Raw genomic sequence first — 5943 nt, 5'->3', positions numbered from 1 at the left:
AGTATGTGGAAAATAGTGTGTTTTTTTAACCTTAAACCGCATAAACACATTTAATTACACCAAATACACAAAATAATGTTCTTTTTAGCAACATCATATGACCCCTTTAAACATTGTGTGCACAAAAAAAAATGTACAGAAAAAGCATTTAACACAGAGCGAATGAAAATAAAGCCAGCTGTAGAGAAACTGACTGGTCTTCTCGGCTTGCTCGGGTACATCTGTGCCTACCTGCAGTAGTGAATGCAGTGATGTGCCGCTGATTTTCTTCATTCGACTGGTCATGTCGTTCCGGTGTTTGTATTTCATGATTCCTCATTTTAGTGATAACTCACTTTCACTTGACAAAGTTTGCGTGCTCAGGATTTATCAGGGATTTACTGCATTTACAGCCAGCAAAGCAACATTTTAGTGAAATTTGAATAGTGTTTTTATTTTCGAATACTTATTGCAGATAGAATATTCGACTATTCGTGCACACCCCTAGTAGAGTGTCATACTTTTGCCTGTCATCTCCTCTGATGTGATTTTGTGAGTCAAGTTGTGGCTACACACTGCATTGTCACAATTTTTTTTTTTTATTGTGGGTGGTAACCAGTGTTCAGGTGCAGCACCCCAAACTACTGTGTTGGAGTGTCAACCACATCGTTTCTGGCAATGGATTAGTAGAAAATAGTCAAATGTAGCTATGTGAATATATTTATAATGCAAATATAACATAGTTGAGTTATGAATATTTTTACTTATTTAAAGCTGTGTATGCTGTAACATTTTATTTTTTGTCAATATTGTGACATATTGTCTGTTTTTGTGCATTTCCAGTGAGATCAGGCTACACTTTGCTGTTAAGCACTTAAGACCATGTGATTTTACCATGAATAAAAGAACAAAAGTGATAAATCACCGTAACACATAGCCTCTCGTGGCTTGTTGCATAATTTTAATTCACACGATCTGTTTTAATGAGATTTCTTGAATTTCTTGCAAGGATTGTGGTCTACTCCATCCTATGCTGTTCACTTTTAGCGTCTGCATTTTTTGCTTATTAACTCCTAGTTGACGAAATTCTGTCTGCTAACTGAATGACATTTGCTAAACATTTTCTGCCCGTCTGCCTGAAAAACAAGCATCCCTCATATATCCCACCTATCTCTCTGTCTCTCTCTTTTAGTTTTTCTCTCATTCTCTGTGATAGATACATATAGACAGGCTTCATATGTGGTGGGCTTGGCATCTGTCATGATGTCTGCTCTAATTCTGGAGTGATTGCTCGATAACGGATATAGCCACGTCGGGCAGGCACTTGTCATCATCTCTTTGCTTGCAGCCATTTTCATTGGCAGCCATGGAGAGGGATGGATTGATTGGGTGAATAGGTGGAGCAGAGGAATGTGGGTGGTGAGATGAAGATGTGATATTAAAAGATCCATGAGCGCTTTATAGAAAATGCTTTTTTCTGTCATCCTGAAACGGCATCATATTTTTGCAAACAGATCGGGGGAAAGACATATGATGGGATGGCCAATATCTCAATCACTCTTCCTCTCCTCTGTAAAATGAAATAGATGCACACAGGCCTCAGCTCAGTATAGGATGATGATAAATAAAATTCATGTTGCAAAATGTGTTCTTTAAAAAATATGGTTGCATAAAATTGACATTATAGTAAATTGCTGTTTGAATGTGCCATCTAGGGCTGGGCGGTATGACAGTATATATCATTACTGCGAAATAAAGTGTCTATTGTTAGAGATTTTGCTATATCGTGTATTCCGCGTTATGCAAATATATCTGCATAACTTAGTACTGCTTAAACGTTATACACCTTCTGAGTGTTAAGGAAACATGCATGAATGAGAAGAGAAAGAGTGTGACGCACTTGGTAGAGTTATTAAGTGCAATAAGCAGTGAAAAAGAACTCAATGCGGTGCTCGCGCTGACTGACACACAGCCGAAGCGCGCACTGAAACCCCTCTCAGACAGCATGCGATCGCGAAAACAGAGTTACGAGTAAACTCTTTTAAACGTAAAAGAGTTGGGTGAAATCCGGATGTGTATCAGTATATTTGAATAGTGCAGTCGGTCTTAAAGGGACAGCAGCCTTATTTACCTGCTGCTGTCTGTCATGATTAATGTTAATCAAGTTTGATGCATACAGTGAAGATTATGCAGTGTTTTATTTATACACTTTATTCAATTTCTGTAATATTTCTTACTACATGTTAAATAAACCTAGCCTACTGTAGCTGAATAAATTAAACCTTTATTTCATATGTATTTGTTCTGTTGTGCTTGTAATTTGCTTCTTTTTCTTAATTTTAATAACAAAAATAAAATAAAAATAGCTATATCGAGGTACATATCGTTATCGTGAAATTCATTTTCTCATACCGTGAAATAAGATTTTGGTCATATCGCCCACCCCTAATGCCATCAGTATAAAAAACATACAAAACTATAAATGCTTTCATACTACAACTTGTTTAGTGAAACTGAACAATGTCACCAAAGTGACCAAGGTTAATTTATCAGACACGCACTGTAAATATAGTCACAGCCCAGCCTTTATCAGGTCAAATGGTTCTGTTGACTTGTTTACGTTTTACTGTCATGCTCGACTTTCTGTTTAAAGTGGGCCACAATTTCCAAAAGTCCTTCAGACATCTTGACTTTTGCAGGACAATTGTTGAGAGAGAAGTAGCACTTGTTTCTGATGAGTAGTGTGGTTTAAATAAAATCCCCTGCTTCAAAGCCCACAGGCAAATCAAGCTTGATTCAGAGCCAGTCGAACAGGTTGTCCTTGTTCCCTGTCCAATGAATCATTGGATATAAATTGTTGTTTACGTTTACAACCAAGTTTTGGAACCTACATACCATCACGCAAATGGTATCACTGATAGATCTGTTTCATTTTAACTGTTTAAATTTGTAGAGATGTAAACATTCACACTGGTCTTGGCTTAATATGCCAGAGAGGTTGAGGAAGCCAAACCTTTCACCATAGATCAGGGCTATTTTTTGTGTTTGACAAGATTTTTTTTTTTTTCCCCAAACTAAACATTTCAGATTAATTTTAAATGCATTTAAACTGGCTATTTATGTGTTTGAGAGGACTTTCAAAAACGAAATCTATTAGTACAATGGAGGCTTCGGAACAGCTGGAACATTAAGAAATGCATATCTGGAATAAAACCATAGTGACTGATACAATAGCCAATTAAAGCCAGTTGAAAAACAACTTGAAAATCAAGCCTGACACATGTTTTCATGGGCTGTCTTGAATAATTTGGAAAGTCAAGACAGTTTTTTAAAATTAAAATTTAAAATTAGAAATATGCAGCTTCCAGAATATGTGTGTGTGTGTGTGTGTGTGTGTGTGTGTGTGTGAAACAGATTGTAATTCACATAGTGCACTGAAATGGGCTTATGTTATTTTTTATTTGTCAATATGACAAATGTCATATATGAAATCTGAAGAAAATATGTTTCATTTTTAAAGGCTTCGTTATTTGCTCTCCATGGCAGCATTGCAAGACCACTACCGTTCATGATTGTTTGGCTGCTATCTTCTGTCATCATCTGTGGACAGATATTTTCTCTGTTTATCTTTCATTACATTTGAACCTCATCCAAATCCAGCATACAGTCCTAAATGCAACAAATCACAAACCTTTATGAGGCATTTTTTCAAAAGCAGGGCATCTTACCCTCATGTAGTCCCTTTCCCCTGAGAAACGTTCAGGCTCCATGACTCTGTCCCCAGCCTTTCATTTACATTTAAAGTGGCTGCAGACAGGCCTGAGTGCAAAGTGGATGGAGGAGGCCTCCACAGTCTCTAAGCTGTAATAAATGGAGACTCTGAGGGGTTCTGGGGATTGGCTGTGAAACAAGGTTAGCCTGGGTGCAGTTTCATTCGCAAGAGTGGGTCAAAGCTCAGCGCAGGTGAGAGTGAGATTTAGTCCCCCATGTGTGAATATGCGATGTGAGAAGGCATGTTTGTTAACATGGTTGCATTTGCTCTCATTTAGCATTTCTTCGGTACTCTACGGAGAAAAACACATTAACAAATCATGGATAGTGGCACAGTATTTCTTCTTGTATACCATATGTGAATATCGTCTACATTCCTAGGTGTGACACTGAAATATGTATGATTTATTTAGATTACTTTAAATTATTTAACATTATCCAGGTACTTCATTAACAAAAATGGGCCAGTGACATAAGATTGGCCTTGATAAAGAAAAGGAGATATAAAAAAATCTCCTTTAAAAAAATCTTAAAACACATGTGCTTAGAAATATACTCGTTGTAGTCATGTTGTTTTCATGTAAAATTTTTAATCACTTATTTTGAAACATTGTCAAGTGGTGAAATGAAAAGATTTTTAAGATACTTTTTTCAAGATACATTTTTTATCATGATTTCATTCATTTTGATTTCAAAAATGACGTAGACTCATGATATTTAAAAACCTGAACTTGCCTTGCTTTGCCCAACAAAGGTCAAATTATGTGATATTGTGAGACTTTGACCTTGACACAGTCAATAGGGTCTGCATGGGTCTTCTCCATGTGGCCAGTTCCTGTTTTATGGTTTATTTTTCTGGATTTTGGTTGCATTACATGACTCTTGTTTGGACATTTTTTAATACTCAGTTTAGGGGTGAAGTTGTTATTATTATTATTATTATTATTATTATTATTTAAAAAAACAAAAAAAAACATTTATACGTTGTTTGCCAGCCATTGTATGAACTGCATTTTTTATGTATTTTTGAATTATTTAAGTAGTGTCACATCATAATGTTTTTTTTGTTACAAAAGCAAAACGTTTTCAGCTGGCAAATATGACCATGTACAAACAGCGGAGAGAATATTTGCCGCCTCTATTTCCGTGCCTGTACAACAAAACAGTATATATATGGCAGTAATAGATGTTTAGCGAGCTTGGATGATCTCTGTCTCAAGAAGTGATGTTGTGGTGCAGAATAGAAAAGAAAGTGTCTTTCATTTTCTCTAAACCGCAGCAGCTGATAGACACTTTAGTTCAAACACTCCCTCATTCTCGTTCTGTCACACACACACATACACCTGTTTATAGAGACCGTGCGTTAATGCTGTCACAGGCGGGAGAGTGGGAGAAGGAGATCTTTCATGAGTGAAAGACAGACAGACGGTGATGTAAGGAAAGATTAGTCGCTTGTTGACTTTTCTGAGGCATCGTGCTTAATCATATGGAATGTAGCATTAAGAGTGTACGGCGAGAGGAATGGGCTTTGATAGATTAAAATCCTAATTAAAGAGTCTCCAGCAGACAAGACCAGCTCCGGAGACCAACTCAGCTGGTGTCATTAGCATAGACGTCATCAGGGGGCACTTAAAGAACTCGTTTCTCTCTCTTTTTTTTTCTCGCTCAGTCGTTCTGTTCTATATTTCTTCAGAATGTTTCTTTTTCCCCTTTCTCTTTTCTGTCCAAATTCTTCGCCTTGGCTTCCTTGCATTGCCATTTATTTTCATTCTTTTCTTGCCTTATCTTCCCACGGTCTGACGGTCTGTTTTTCTTATATATCTTTCTCTCTCTCCACTATCTCAGTGCTGCCTCTTAACCTCGCTCCCTCCCTCTCTCGTTCCTGCTCCGGCAAAGTAAACAAAGTCAATTATAATTTCACACTGTATAATTACTTTCCCTTCTGTGTAATCTGTAAAAAGCCTTTTAATTCACTCTCTCTCTCTAAATGCACTATCAAAGCTGTGCTGGAAAAGAGCAACTTGCCTGAGAATCAAAAGTAGGAGAAAGTGTTTCATCTTATATGTTGAGCTTTTTTTTTTAACTAAGGCATTTTGTTTGATTCTATCATCCTAAAATATGCTTCAATCCACATACAGTATTAGAGTGTACACACTCTCACGCTTGTGTTGTGCTATGTTCCTTCATGGCTTA

At 36.9% G+C, this 5943-nt stretch overlaps 1 pseudogene; it reads right to left on the bottom strand.

Annotated features, from left to right (window-relative positions):
- Positions 1-3749, bottom strand: part of LOC107742149 (uncharacterized) — a 10713-nt pseudogene extending 6964 nt beyond the window's left edge.
- Positions 3750-5943: the final 2194 nt, after the last annotated feature.

The sequence above is a fragment of the Sinocyclocheilus rhinocerous genome, unplaced genomic scaffold (assembly GCF_001515625.1).
Source record: "Sinocyclocheilus rhinocerous isolate Xijiao unplaced genomic scaffold, SAMN03320098_v1.1 scaffold256, whole genome shotgun sequence".
NCBI classification, from domain to species: Eukaryota; Metazoa; Chordata; class Actinopteri; order Cypriniformes; family Cyprinidae; genus Sinocyclocheilus; species Sinocyclocheilus rhinocerous.
The sequence above is the reverse complement of the archived record's forward strand: the minus strand, read 5'-3'. Positions and strand labels throughout refer to the sequence as shown.